Genomic DNA, 14467 nt, shown 5'->3' with positions numbered 1-14467 from the left:
GCAGGTTAGGTGAACTGGCCATGCTAAATTGCTCATAGTATTCAGGGATGTGTAGGTTAGGTGCATTAGTTAGGGTAAATGTAGAGTAATAGGGTTGGGGAATGGGTTTGGGTAGATACTCTTCGGAGGGTTAGTGTGAACTTGTTAGGCCAAAGGGCCTGTATACACACTATAGGGATTCTTGTGCCAAGCAATATTTTGGCAGTTTTTTTTAGACTGTCATAAAATAATCTGTGACTTTGCTGCTTCGTTAAGAAGGTTATGTTGTCCTTAGTTTTTCAAATGGGTTCGTAAAGGCAGAGGTTACAAAATGTCTAGAAATACTTATTTGAAAAGGCCTTTAAGCTTTTTCTTAAAATACTCATGTACAATGAAAGGGGAATGGCCAATTCTACCAGTTCAGGGTTTTTGTTTGGTTTTAGCAAGCAATCTATTTGGAGTTGCTGGTCAGGTTTTGGCTGGGAATCCAGAGAAGCTGTTACACCCAAAGAAAGAGCCCCATATTGATTCTCTCTCTCTCTCTAACACGTCTCCTATTAAAACCTGTGTTTGATTTTATCTTCGTTTTTGCCAAGGAGGTGTTTATGGGGATGTTGCAGGTATTTGGAACAGCATCATTAAGATGTGGTAGAGTTGATTGGGTTTTCAAATAGATTAAGTTATCCTAAATTTGGTTCTCTTTTGTTCGTGTTTCATTCAGTAGTCTGTAAGTTCTGTTTTGTTTAAAACCGAATACTTGGGCCTGAAATATCCACTGTACACCTGCATAAAACAACCAGAAAAGTTATGGTCTGGGCTACCTTCTTGAACTATTTTGAGGAGATCTGGTCTCGTTCATAACAAATCTCGTCTAAAAGCCATGAAAACTTTAATTATGTATTATCTTGAATTTAGATGACTTCTTGCATTGTTTTTGGTCATATTAATATGTGATTATTGGGACAATACTTTGCCATCTAGACTGGAGTTAAGGAAATCTTGATGGTGATGAGGCTTTCAAGGAATACTATCCTTCAAGGAAGTCTATCTGAAATTTCTAAACCACGCATATTCTAAATAACTAAATACAGTCTCCAAATTCACTTGAAAGCCACTTGTAATTGGATCCCACAGAATGGAAGCTGGTGAAGGAGAAAAGTCTTTACAGGTATCCTTTCAATAGTCAAAGAATCTAATTGAAGGGTCAAATGTAAGTTAAATTATAATTAAGGTTGGAGGGAAAAAGGATGTCGAAGTACTTATGATATATTATTATAGGATGAAAAAGAGGGCTTGCCATGGAGGTGAATGGGCATGAATTTGTGCTATTATATGAGTGTACATGTTAGAATTAGCTTATTGTCACATGTACTCACATGAGTACACTGAAAAGTTTATAAATTGTCAGTTATGGTGCTATCTTGGGTGCAAAGGTAAAAATTCCAGCAATGAGTTAAAAATTTAGAGAAGTAAACGTTCAGAATAACAGTCCTTTCAACCCAGACTGTGCCAGCCTTCACTTCAATGCCGGGAGTGCTGTGAGGGAGTCCTCACTGAGGCCAGGAGCTGAAGCCTTCACTGAGGCCGGCTGCTGGAGCCTTCGCTGAGGCCGGGAGTTGGAGCCCTCGCTGAGGCCAGGGTTGGAGCCCTCGCTGAGGCCGGGGGTTGAGTCCTCTCTGAGGCTGGGAGTTGGAGCCTTCGCTGAGGCCAGGAGTTGAAGTCCTCCCAGGTCCTTGTTCATGCTGAGGCCAGGAGTCTACGCTGCCTTTTATCCTGGACATTGGCGATGCTGCTGGAGGTTGGGATATAAAAAGAAAGAAAAAACAAAAAGAGAGAAATAAAGAAAATAAATGGATGGAGTAGATGAGCTCCAGCTCAGGAGTTCTACTCTGCTGCTTTCTTGATAGATATCTGAAAGTCTTCGAGGCTTCCTCCCATCAATCCCTCTGTCTTAATAGTCAATGGTTTAAATACAAGTATAACTTCTGAAGTTGCATCATTCTGGCAGCTGGATTCTTGATATATCTAACATCAATGGTAATATTTGTGGAAAAAGTTTTCTCTCAGAGAGTGGTGCATGTATGGAATGAACTGCCTGAGGAAATGGTGGAGGCTGGTAAATTTATAGCATTTAAAATGCATCTGAATAGGTATATGAATATGAAGGGTTTAGAGGGATATGGACTAAATACTGGCAAATGGGACTCAATTGATTTAGGATACCTGTTTGGCATGAATGAATTGGACCGAAGGGTCTGTATCTGTGCTGTCTACCTCTATGATGTGCTTAGGCCAAAATTTAATGCATCTCCAAGAGCAAGGTGGGAGTGTAGAAAATTTAATATGGTACAGAGGTACAGGATGTAGAGCTCGATTCTCCAAAGTTCCTTTTGAGATAGAAAAATTAATGTTGACTTTCTTGCCTCAAGGCCAGTTAAGGGCTTAAGGGTCTCAGCGAGTTGCTACTAGTATAATAGCCCATGGAAACTTACCCTTCCCCTTTAAACTAAAACCTACTGGGATCAGTAAAGCTCCCTCACTTCCTTGCATTCTGAAGTTTCATCTCCCAGTGAATTTTGCAGTACCAGCACTAGCCACCACTCCCAGTGGTGCTCCTGGCACTGAAAAGGCTGTCGACCTTTGATTATTGAGCAAGGTGGGCCATGCGTTGTTAGGGACCAAGGAAACTTAGTGTTAGCCAGGTATATGTCTAGCCAGGTATATGTCTGATGTGTTTTTAGTTAAGTTGGGGAACTTAGGAATTGTGTGAGAGAAGTTGCTATTGCTTCTTCAGCTAATGCATTGATCCATTACTGTACATTAAATCTAGGCCTAGTTTCACAGAGTAAAATCAACAACAAATCTGTTGAAGATTTGTGGTACCCTCTATAATAATGCTTGCAGTCTACTGCATCACATGCATGGCCCTGCTGGTGGCAGCACAGGCCTCCTTCATAAATCATACATTTACAATCTCCATCACTTTCCAAGAGCACTTGTGATCCAGGACAAGTAGAGGTAGGGGAGGTGGATGGGTAAAAGCTTCTGCTACCAGCACCTCTCAAGTTGCCTTGGTATATACATGGCAAGATAACACTGGCTACGGGTATCTGCGAAGAGGGATTTAAAGGCCTACATTGTCTGCAGTCAGGGATGTCAGTGGACATTTGAAGGATATGGTCTTCAATGGCATGCAGCTGCTACAATAACCAGTTACCACTCATATCAGCACCAGCCATGTACTGTGTGACTTGTGGGTAATAGCATGCTTCCACTATTACCTCTTTCATTTGTCTGGGTCTAAGGGTTTATTTCGTTTATAGTGGTAGATGATTAACTGAGTATTAATAAGAAGAGGTTCTTATCTGAACATGATTCATGCTAGTAATCAGGTATAAGTTACATTAGTTTTTTAGAAACTGTTACTGAGGCTCGATAAGATCCTAAGATGTTCAGTCCTTTCCCTACCCAAGCTAGTGTGACTTCATCAGACTGGGTGGAGCTTAATGTAATCCCCAACATTAACCCTTTCAGTACCATTCTAGTGTACACCATGTGCCACCATACAACATGTAACAGATAACTGCAGACATGTCTCTGAGACCAAAGAAACCTCAGCATTCAAACCAAGAAGACTCCAAACACGATTTCTCGCACTTCAAGAAAGTTGCAGTTGTGGTCTCGGAGTTGCATAGTCCGGCTGAATAAAAGCACATACAGGAGCTCGCAATTCATCGTCAGTTCTTCAGCAAATAGTGTGATCTTTTCCTCAAAATGATCACTTCATTCCTGACTTAAGACTGATCAGGTGGATTTCGCCTGCCATTTGCTTGCTGATGGAATAATCGTCTTTTAATTATGCCACAGAAGTCTTGGGAATGCACAAATGGCTATTTGCATAATTTGTCATCTGCATTTTGTAGAGTTGAGAAATGCGATATTATTGACACTGTTTTAGTTGATGGAAAGGTAGGCTGAGAAGTAGCTCAGTTACCTCTGACAGAAAAATATAATACAAAAGGAAAACATTTGGCTCATCATGCTTGTGCTGGTACTTTGAAAACATTATCCAATTGGTCCCACTCCACTGATCTTTCCCATAACATTACTTTCAAGTATTTATCTAATTATCTTTTAAAAGTTATGATTTGAATCTTCTCCCACCACCTACCCAGGCTGTGCATTCTTGATCATAACAGATAAAACACTGAAATAATTTCTCATCAATATGTCTTTGGCTATTTTTACAATAACCTTAAATCTTTGTCATTTTGTTACTGACCATTCTCCTACAAGAAATATTTTCTCCCTATTTACTCCATCAAAACTGACCATGATGTTGAGCAGCTTTATTGAATCTCAATTTAACTACCTCAACTGCAAAGAGAACAATCCCAGCTCCTCTTGCTTTTCTGCAGAGCTAAGTTGCCTCTTCTCTGACACCGAACCAATAAAGGTGTCCTTCCTCCCATGGTAGTGCCCAGAATTCAACATACTGTATGTATACTGTAGCTGGGCCCAAACCATGTTTAATAAAAATGTTAACTTTTCAATCAATGACCTTTTATTTGAAATTTAATGAGGAAGTGCAAGCAATCCAGTTACGTTATGGGGAGGTTCCCTGAGGCAAAGATTTTGAATGAATCTGAGAGTCCTGTAGACACTTAATGTGTCCTGACTTCAATGGGTTGAGCCTATTGTACAGATTGTGAGCCATTGGTGTTTGTGTTCAAATGCATCTGTCTTTGTATTACAATGCTGACCAACATTTCAAACAGAGTCATAGAGAAATAACAGCATAAGCAGAAACTGTTTAGGTCACCATGTCCATGTTGGCTCTCTTTAGAAGAACCTAATTAGTCCCTTTCTTCAGATAATAAAAATGAGAGGATGTACTTAGAGGAGGTAATTATCAGAAAAGATGGAAAAGATGTCGGATACTGTCTCTCAAAAAGAAATGGCTGATGAGGGATATTGCAAAGGAAGCTAAAATTAGAAGGTGTTTAGTAAGTTGGATGTGAAAAAATATTTCCACTTTTGGAGGGAGTAAAAAGCAAACATCTATAACTATCAGACATTCAAATGGAAATTTACTACTTGACCGAGAGTAGGAACTCTATAAGGTGTTGTTGAGATGAACCCAGCTAAATTTGCCTGCTTCTTTCCTGGAGACTGTCATTCTTTGTGATTGTAGATGCAAAGAAGTAATCTTTATTCAACAGGCTTAAGTTCATTTAAGCTGATAACCTAAGTTTATGTCGAAGAATCTTATTCCATTGAATTATGATCTGTATGCTGCACTTCCATGGCCAAGTATGAGACAATTACACAAAGTGTTACAGCATACCAACTGGTGTAAAATGCTATTAGTTATAAGAGTCATAAAACAGAGGCTAAATTACAGTCAGATGTGGTTATGATGACCTAAGGTAATTAGGTTTGTGTTGATTACATCCAAACACTCTGTATAATATGTAGGTGTTAAAATTAGAACCAGAAAGCACAGCAAGTCTCTGCCTACACAAGCTCTTTTTATAGTCATTTAATAATTTTTTTAATGACACCGTAATTATATACCAAAATTCACTTCCTTGAACAATTACGCTGGAAAATCTCAGTTGCCTCTACTTTATTCAAATCCTGGTGAATGCATGGTGATTGACAGTGAGAATATATTGCATCTTGAATTATGCTATTCCATAAAACACAAAATAAAACATTGTTCATATGGCTCAGGGAGCATGGGTGTTTTTTCTCACTAAAAGAAAGGTTAAAAATGGCAGCAGGCAATTAACAGAAGGGAAATATTTCTGCCACAAAATCTCACTACATAGGGCTGAATACAGGTGTAATTGTGCGTCCAATCTGGCATCCTCGCAGCCCAAGTGAATTGCAGGTGTGATCATGCCAAATGCATATAGAGTCAGAGAGCCATAGAGACATACAGCACAGAAACAGATGCTTTGGTCCAACCTGTCCATGCTGACCAGATATCCCAACCAAATCTAGTCCCATTTGCCAGCAGCCAGCCCATATCCCTCCAAACCATTCCTAGTTATATACCCATCCAATTGCCTTTTAAATGTTGCAACTCTACTAGCCTCCACCACTTCCTCTGGCAGCTCATTCCATACATGTACCACCCTCTGCATGAAAAGTTTGCCTCTTAGGTCTCTTTTATATCTTACCCCTCTCACCCTAAACCTATGCCCTCCAGTTCTGGACTCCTTCACCCCAGGGAAAAGACATTGTCTGTATATCCTATCCATACCTCTCATGATTTTATAAACCTCTGTCAGGTTATCCCTCAGCCTCTGATGCTCCAGTGAAAACAGCCCCAAACTAGTCAGCCTCTCCCTATTGCTCAAATCCTCAAACTGTGTTGTGGCTTTAAGAAGTGTGTTTTGTCCTGGTTTCTGTCAGAGAAAGATTGGGGATAGGGGAAGAACAGTCTATGAGAAGATAAACAACTTCTGAGACCTTTTTTTAAAAAGGTTGGAACAATAGAAGCAGCCTGAGTGGGTGTGGTCAAGCTCTCACAAATCAAAGATTTTTAGTTAGCCTTCAGCAGTTGCTATTGTGGGCTTGAAGTGGAAGCTGAATTTCCCTCTCTGGATTACAGCCAAATGCTGGGAATTCTCTTCCTATACTGGAACAGTTAATTAGTAACAGTGTCATGAAGCTGCTCCTTTAAGAAGGTTAAGCAGTCCTTGTTTTTTTCTTCAGAGAGGTTGTAAATGACAGACCCCAAAGAGTCTAGAGGTTGAAGGGTTTTAGGGCCATTTTGATAATAGCTAACAGATACAGCCTCATGCAGAAGGGTGTCAAGTTAAAAAAAAACACTTCTACAATGAAAGGGGAGTCGCCAATTCTCTCAGCTCAGCTTTTCTCTGGTTTGGAATTTTTTAGCAGTAATGTGGAAAAGCTGCTGGACCCAGAAGCAGGCCTAGGCTGGTACTCTCTCCGTGACTTCTTTCCTGTGCAATTCTGATCTCCTTCCTAAAATCATGAGGGGCAAGGATAGAGTAAATAGACAAGGTCTTTTCCCTGGGTTGGGGGAGTCCAGAACTAGAGGGCATAGGTTTAGGGTGAGAGGGGAAATATAAAAGCGACCTAAGGGGCAACGTTTTCACGCAGACGGTGGTGCATATGTGGAATGGGCTGCCAGAGGAAGTGTTGGAGGTTAGTACAATTACAACATTTAAAAGGCAGCTGAATCGGGAAACAAATAGGAAGAGTTTGGAGAGTTTGGGTGCTGGCAGGTGGGACTAGATTGGGTTGGGATATCTGGTCAGCATAGACAAGTTAGGCTGAATGGTCTGTTGCTGTGCTGTACATCTCTATGACTCTATGACTGTGTACAAACTTGTGTTTGATTTTTCCTTTTGTGCCAAGGGGCGTTTATGGAGATTGTTGCAAGTATTTGGAACAGCATCATTAAGTTGGGATAGTTTGTTGGTTTTTTCAGATAGGATAAGGTATTAGGTATTCTGTTTTCTGTTCTTTGTGCTTCATTCAGTAATCTTGTAAATAAATTCTGTTTTGTTTAAAACTAAGTAGTTTGACCAGCTGATTCTCTCCTGGAATACCCACTTTATACTTCCTTAAAATAGCTTACAAAGTTAGGGTCTGGACTGCCTTCTTGAAATGTTTTAAGGGGTCAGGCCTGGTCCATAACAATAGTTACTGTATCCATTGTTCTGTTAAGTTACGTTATTCTAAATTCTCCTTTCTTTGGTTGTATTTTAGCTGTAGTGTTTGAATGAGTTGTGTTTTGCTTAACTTTGAGTAGTTTGACCAGTCAAATTGCATCTGGAAGACAGCACTTTACATTTGCCTTTAAAATAAGAAAACGTTATGATCTAGGCTACCTTCTTAAAATATTTTCAGGGAGTCTATAACTGTGCATACAGAGGGCATTGCTATACTGATTTGGAACATTTCCTTCTGAATCCTTCTGCCAATAAGCTAGTCAGAAAAATTCAAGCTCAGGGAATAAAGGAGCGATGACAACATAGATACAAAATAAACAATGTAGAGTTTGCTACTACAGTTGAGCAGCTTGAGTTATATGCAAATACAGCATTTTCTTTCTGCTGCAGCAAGTGTCCTTTGCAAAATGTTCTTCTGAAAGTTCCAAGATATATATCCAGTCAATGATATTTGAAATTAATACTTCAGATAACATGTCTTTACTCTCTGCCCTTGTTCCTTGCTCTAACTGCATGATTCTTGTGTTTGGTGTCTCAGCAAATACAGATACCATGTGCAATCTATCCCTTAAAGTTCAGAAATTTCACAATTTACGGATGTCCGACTTATAAATGCTCATACTTACGAACGTGGTTCTGTAATGGGTGAATTTGCAAACATTTCCTGTAATTATGAATGGCTGCTTTTTATTTTCCTGCATTGTTTTTGAACTTACAACCAAATTGGCTTGTGCATGGACTCAGGAATGAAACCTATTTGCAACCCTAAGACTGCCTGTATGTAAAGAGTAAGTGGCATAGTTGGTAACTCAATTTAGAGTGAGTGTTTCTTCTTCTTTCTGTGCCTTGTTTTTGAAATCTGTGCTTTGTTTGTACTCATGCTAAGCACATACATGCAGGAGGACCTATGCTGGCTCCCAGTTAAGAAATGCTTTGATTTTATAATTGACATACTTGTTGCAAGTTCCTCAATATCATCACGTTTATCTGTTTCAGTTGTCTTCTTTAGTCATACAGCCCAGAGATATCTGTGCTCCTCTAATTCTGGCCTTTTGTGTTTCCCCATCTTTTATTACACCAACCTTGGTGGCCATGCTTTCAGCTATCTTGGTCCATTGCTCTAAACTTCCCTCTCTAAATCATTTTGGTGATATGCCCAATCACAGAATGATTTTAGTACAGAAGGAAGCTATTTGCTGCTCTTTGCCTGTGCTGGCCCTCTGAAGGAAACATTTATCCTGTGCCACCCCCTTACCTTCTCACCAAAACTCTGTACATTCTTCTTTTTCAGGTAATAAACAAATTCCCTGTTGAATGTTTTAATTGAACTTACCTCCATAACACTCTCCAGAAAATACATTCCAAGTCCTAACCACTCACTGACTACTTGGAATTCTGCACTAGACTTTTAACAGCTTATCATATTGCCAAATTTTGTATCACTGCAAATACTAAAATGCTACCCTGAACATCAAGTGCCATGTCATTTATATTCATTTCAGGAAAGAACAGGGTTTCCATCATTGACCCTGGGAACTCCATTAAACAATATCCTCCAGTTTAAACAAAAAAAAGTGATTCTTTGTTTCCTGTTGCTCAGCAAATTTTGCATCAATATTCTAACTGTCCATTTTATTTCATAAGTCGTAACTTTGCTATACTTATCTATTCACTCGGGGGAGCATGGGTAGTATTAGTTGGCCATCATTTATTCCCAGTCCCTAGTTCGGGATGGGGTTCCAGGATTTTGACAACAGTGAAGAAACTATGCTTTAGTTCCAAAACAGGATGGTGTGCGATTTGGTTGGAAACTTGCATGTTGCACCTCTGTATTTAGTCATAGAGATGTACAGCATGAACACAGACCCTTCGGTCCAACCCATCTATGCCGACCAGATATCCCAACCCAATCTAGTCCCACCTGCCAGCACCCGGACCATATCCCTCCAAACACTTCCTATTCATATTCCCATCCAAATATCTTTTAAATGTTGCAATTGTACCAGCCTCCACCACTTCCTCTGGCAGCTCATTCCATACATGTACCACCCTCTGAATGAAAACATTGCTCCTTAGGTCCTAAACCTAACACAAGTTAGCCCTCTAGTTCTGGACTCCCCCACCCCAGGGAAAAGACCTTGTCTGTTTATCCTATCTATGCCCTTTATAATTTTGTAAACCTCTATAAGGTCACCCCTTAGCCTCTGATGCTCCAGGGAAAACAGCCCCAGCCTGGTCAGCCTTTCCCGATAGCTCAAATCCTCTAACCCTGGCAACATCCCTGTATATCCTTTCTGAACCCTTTCAAGTTTCACAACATCTTTCCAATAGAAAGGAGACCAGAATTGCACGCAATATTCCAGCAGTGGCCTAACCAATGTCCTGTAGGGTTGCAACATGACCTCCCAACTCCTGTACTCAATACTCTGACCAATAAAGGAAAGCATACCAAACGCCTTCTTCACTATCCTATCTACCTGCAACTCCACTTTCAAGGAGCTATGAACCTGCACTCCAAGGTCCCTTTGTTCAGCAACACTCTCTAGGACCTTATCATTAAGTGTATAAGTCCTGCTAAGATTTGCTTTCCCAAAATGCAACACTTCACATTTATCTGAATTAAACTCCATCTGCCACTTCTCAGCCCATTGGCCCATCTGATCAAGATCCTGTTGTAATCTGAAGCAACCTTCTTAGCTGTCCACTACACCTCCAATTTTAGTGTCATCTGCAAACTTACTAACTGTACCTCTTATGCTCGCATCCAAATCATTTACGTAAATGAAAAAAAATAGAGGACCCAGCACCAATCCTTGTGGCACTCCATTGGTCACAGGCCTCCAGTCTGAAAAACAACTCTCCACCAACACCCTCCGTCTTCTACCTTTGAGCCAGTTCTGTATCCAAATTGAGGTCATGGGTTTGGAATACATGGTGGGTTTCTGCAGTGCATTTTCAGATGGTACACATTATAGCTCTGCGTGGAATTCGGAGATGCTGCAGAATTCTCAACCTCTAACATACTCCTGAAGCCATATTGTTTATATATCTCATCCGATTCAAGTTATGGTCAATGGTAAGCCCAGGATGTTCTTATGATCACTGTCAATTGGAAGTGCAAATATGGTATAAGTGCTACTTATCATTTTGCGCATGGATGATGTCCAAGTCTTGGTGTATGTGGTCAGGGACTGCTCCAGTATCTGAGTAGTCATGAATAATGTTGGACATTGTGCAATAATCAGTGAACGTCTCCACTTCTGACCTGATGTTGTAAAGAACATCTTTGTTGAAGAAGCTGAAGCTGGTTGGATCTGGGATCTTAAAAACTCCTGCAGTATTGTCCTGGAACTGAAATGATTAGCATTCAACAATCATCTTAATTTCTGTTAGGTTTGACTCCAGCCGTGGTTAGTAAATCTCATTGACTTCAAATTTGTTAATGCTCTTAGATGTCATACATAATCACATTCTGCCTTAATGTAAAGTTTAACTTACCTCTTGAGTTCAACTCCGTATTTTGATCAAGACTATAGTGAGACCAAGAGTTGAGAGTTTCTGGGCAGTTTTCTATAATGTCAGGGAGGTGCCAGTATTGGAGCATCTTTTTCAGAGATGCAGCTAATTCTGGGGCACAGAGTTTCAGTATTCTTGCTGGAATATTGTCAGGGCCAATAGTCCTAGCAGCATCAAGTACTTTCAGCCCTTTCTTGCTATCACACAGAGTGAATCATTTGATGAAGACTGGCACTGTGACACTGAGACCTTAAGGAATACTAAGATATTATTTACCTGACACCTATTCATGTATCTTAACATCCAATTTCATAGGAATATCTGTTATGAACACTTCTTAATTCAAGGCAGTATAATGTACTAGTTTGTAATCTCTATGTGTCCTCCAATTAAAACTTTCTTCATCAGAGTCCTTCTGTAAGATAAACAGTATCATTAGCTAGTGGCAGGGACTGATTTGCTCTTGTGTTTCTTGATATTTTTATTGATTTACTTCCTTTATTTGAAATGTGAGGAAACAAAATACTTAGCATCCAGGGGTCTGATTTTCTTTATCAAAATTCAAAACTTAACTTTCATGACTGCCCTGAGTTACTTCTAACTTTTCAGTTTATTGTAAGGAAACACATTCGCTTTGCACTATCGCTGCCTTTATTGCAACTACTTCCTTTCCTGATTTCCCTTTATTGAAGATTCATCGGACATTCCTACTAATGCAATTGGTCTTCCATTTAACTTCCAGCAGTGTCCAGTCTTGTTACATCATTTGGATCCAGTCTTTCTTCTTTGTTACTTTGATGCCCTTCTATCTGTTCTCTAAGGTGAGTATCTCTTCCAGCCCTTTTCGCTCTAAGCTGCTTCATGGCCACCTTATGTTCTTTAACTTGGACACTTGGGAAGTCATGCTTTTTAAATTCCATCTTCCTTTCCATTTCTCTCTGCATTTCTTTTCATCACTTTTTATCTTATTCCATTCTTCCTCCCTTACCATTTCAACTTTTCTTAATATTCTTAACCTTTTGTTTCAGGTTATGTCTCTCATCTCATTCAAATCTTTTCAGTCCCAACTGAATACTATCCAATGGCATCCCAATTTCAGGTTTTGACTATTCCAATGATAAGTGTTGGATAATCTAATTTTATGAAAACAGAAACAGAATTTTTTAGAGAAACTCAACAGATGTGGCAGCAGCAGGGCAGAGAAAACAGAGTTAAAGTTTTGAACCCTGTTACCATTCTTCACAACTAGAAGTGGATAGGAACTGTGGTTATTTAAGCTGATGATGGGGAAGTGGGAGGAAAAGTGAGAGAGCATATAGGTGGAGATAAAGCCCAGAGTGATACAGAGAAAAAAGTGGGCAGGGATCATAAATAGTAGGCCAGGGTAGAAGAGCAGTTGGTTGGGAGATAATGGGGACTATAAGTAGTTAAAAATGGCTTGGCCCATATCAAAAGCAACCTATTTCACGAGAGCACCTGGGGACAAGAAGGGGAATGTTCATGCTGTAAAATTGGTAAAGTCAATGTTGCATCCTGAAGGCTAAGGTACCCAACCACAAAGTGAGGTGTTATTCTTCCAGTTTGCATTGAGCATCACTGGAGCACTGCAATAGACCTAAGACAGGAGTGTTGGCATGGGAACACAACACCTTTTAACTCCCCACAGAGGCTACAATATGTACCATCTATAAAACACACTGCAGCAATTTAAACACACTACCTTTCAGAATTAGGTTTAATAATAAATCAAACTACTTACATATAATGTATAGATAAAGATTTCAAAACATGCAGTAAAAGTATAATCCCATTAATCCCAAAAAGCATTCCTCTACAGATCCAAAAACATGTCTTCACACTTCTCGCACTAGAGAGAGTCACCGTCTCTATTGTAGTGATTTTAATGAGGTCAGCCAGGTGGACCTCATAGAATATGAGTTCCCTGATTGGGTTTGTTAACCTGGTCCAATCAAGGAGTCCAAGCTAACAGATATAAACAGGAGTGTCAGACATCCTGTTCACTCTAACAGCTGGCTTTGAGGGAGTTGGATCAGGGACTCTCCACATATAAATAAAAGGTGACTTGGTGAGGGTTGCTGGCCTATGTGGAGTTATTTTATCAATCACCTCTCTAGGCTTTAACTGTGAGCTTTGGTCTGAAAAATCTGATAGTTTCTTCCTGGAGCTTTCAACCATGTGAATTTAATCTTTATTGTCTTAAAACAACCCCTTTAGGGTTTTACCCAAACCTTTCTGATTTGGAACTATTACTAAACTCCTGACTCTGGCGTAATCCATTTTATAGCAAATCTAAACCATCTTCTCCCTTTCCCAGGAGAAATTGCTTTACATATCTATCTTTAGATAAGAATCCTGCAGAACTGCTCCAACCTGAGACTAAAACTGAAAGATTTCTCTTCAAGACATGGATGCTTCCCCTAAGCTTAAAAAAGTGTTGAAGCATCTATCAAAAAGCCTAATGCTCTGTACTGTTTGCTTTATTTACTTGTAAACTCTCTCAATCCCACCAATGTAAAGAAAAACCTATTAGTTCTTTGAGACTAACTTTCCCAAAATGCTCTAACAGAAATCACTATCACAAAAACGTAAGTTAATCATTAAATCCATCCAGTTACACAGACAATCCCATATGCCACTTGTTGAAAATTTTAAAAATCTAGGCTCAAAAATAAATGAAAGTAAAATATATATAAATCTCGCACCCTATATCACATATAATATCCTTTATTTTATGTTCAATTCCTCTTGTATTAAAGGATATCATTCCAATTGCCTTCTTAATTATGTGCTCTACTTACTTATTAATTTTGTTGCGAACTGTGCATGAAAACACCTCAATTACTCTGCACCTTGGGTTTCTGCAGTAAGGTTGGGAACTGGATGTTCCATTACTGCTTACCTGCTTTTGAAAATGAATAAGCTGAGTCTGTTTGGTCAGGGTTCGGAAGATGTCTTCTAGCTCCAAAATTACATAATTGCCCTGAGGTTTTCAGGGTTTTGGAGAAATTTGTAATGTCCGCTTTAAGCATGGCTTTGCATCACTGAACACATGGCACAACTGAGCATGTCCACAGACCACTTATTTGAAAATCTAAATGGCTAAGAGATCGTAAACTCTCCTGCTTACTTCAGCAGCCAGAGCACCAACTTGAAAATTGAATTTGGCAAACACCAATTGTGAAGGTATACAAAGTACTCACAGATGTGCATCTGCTCTTTTTCATTTGCGAAACATTTAA

At 39.6% G+C, this 14467-nt stretch overlaps 1 protein-coding gene across 5 annotated transcripts in view; it reads left to right on the top strand.

Annotated features, from left to right (window-relative positions):
- The window catches only part of pde1ca (phosphodiesterase 1C, calmodulin-dependent a), a 653944-nt gene that overhangs the window by 139128 nt on the left and 500349 nt on the right, over nucleotides 1-14467 (top strand). The gene's annotated exons all lie outside the window — the stretch shown is intronic.

This window comes from Chiloscyllium plagiosum, unplaced genomic scaffold (genome assembly GCF_037043375.1).
Source record: "Chiloscyllium plagiosum isolate Xiang-an unplaced genomic scaffold, Cpla_swu_hap1 HiC_scaffold_4, whole genome shotgun sequence".
Taxonomy (NCBI): domain Eukaryota; kingdom Metazoa; phylum Chordata; class Chondrichthyes; order Orectolobiformes; family Hemiscylliidae; genus Chiloscyllium; species Chiloscyllium plagiosum.
Note: the sequence above shows the minus strand (reverse complement) of the source record. Positions and strands in the feature narration are given on the sequence as shown.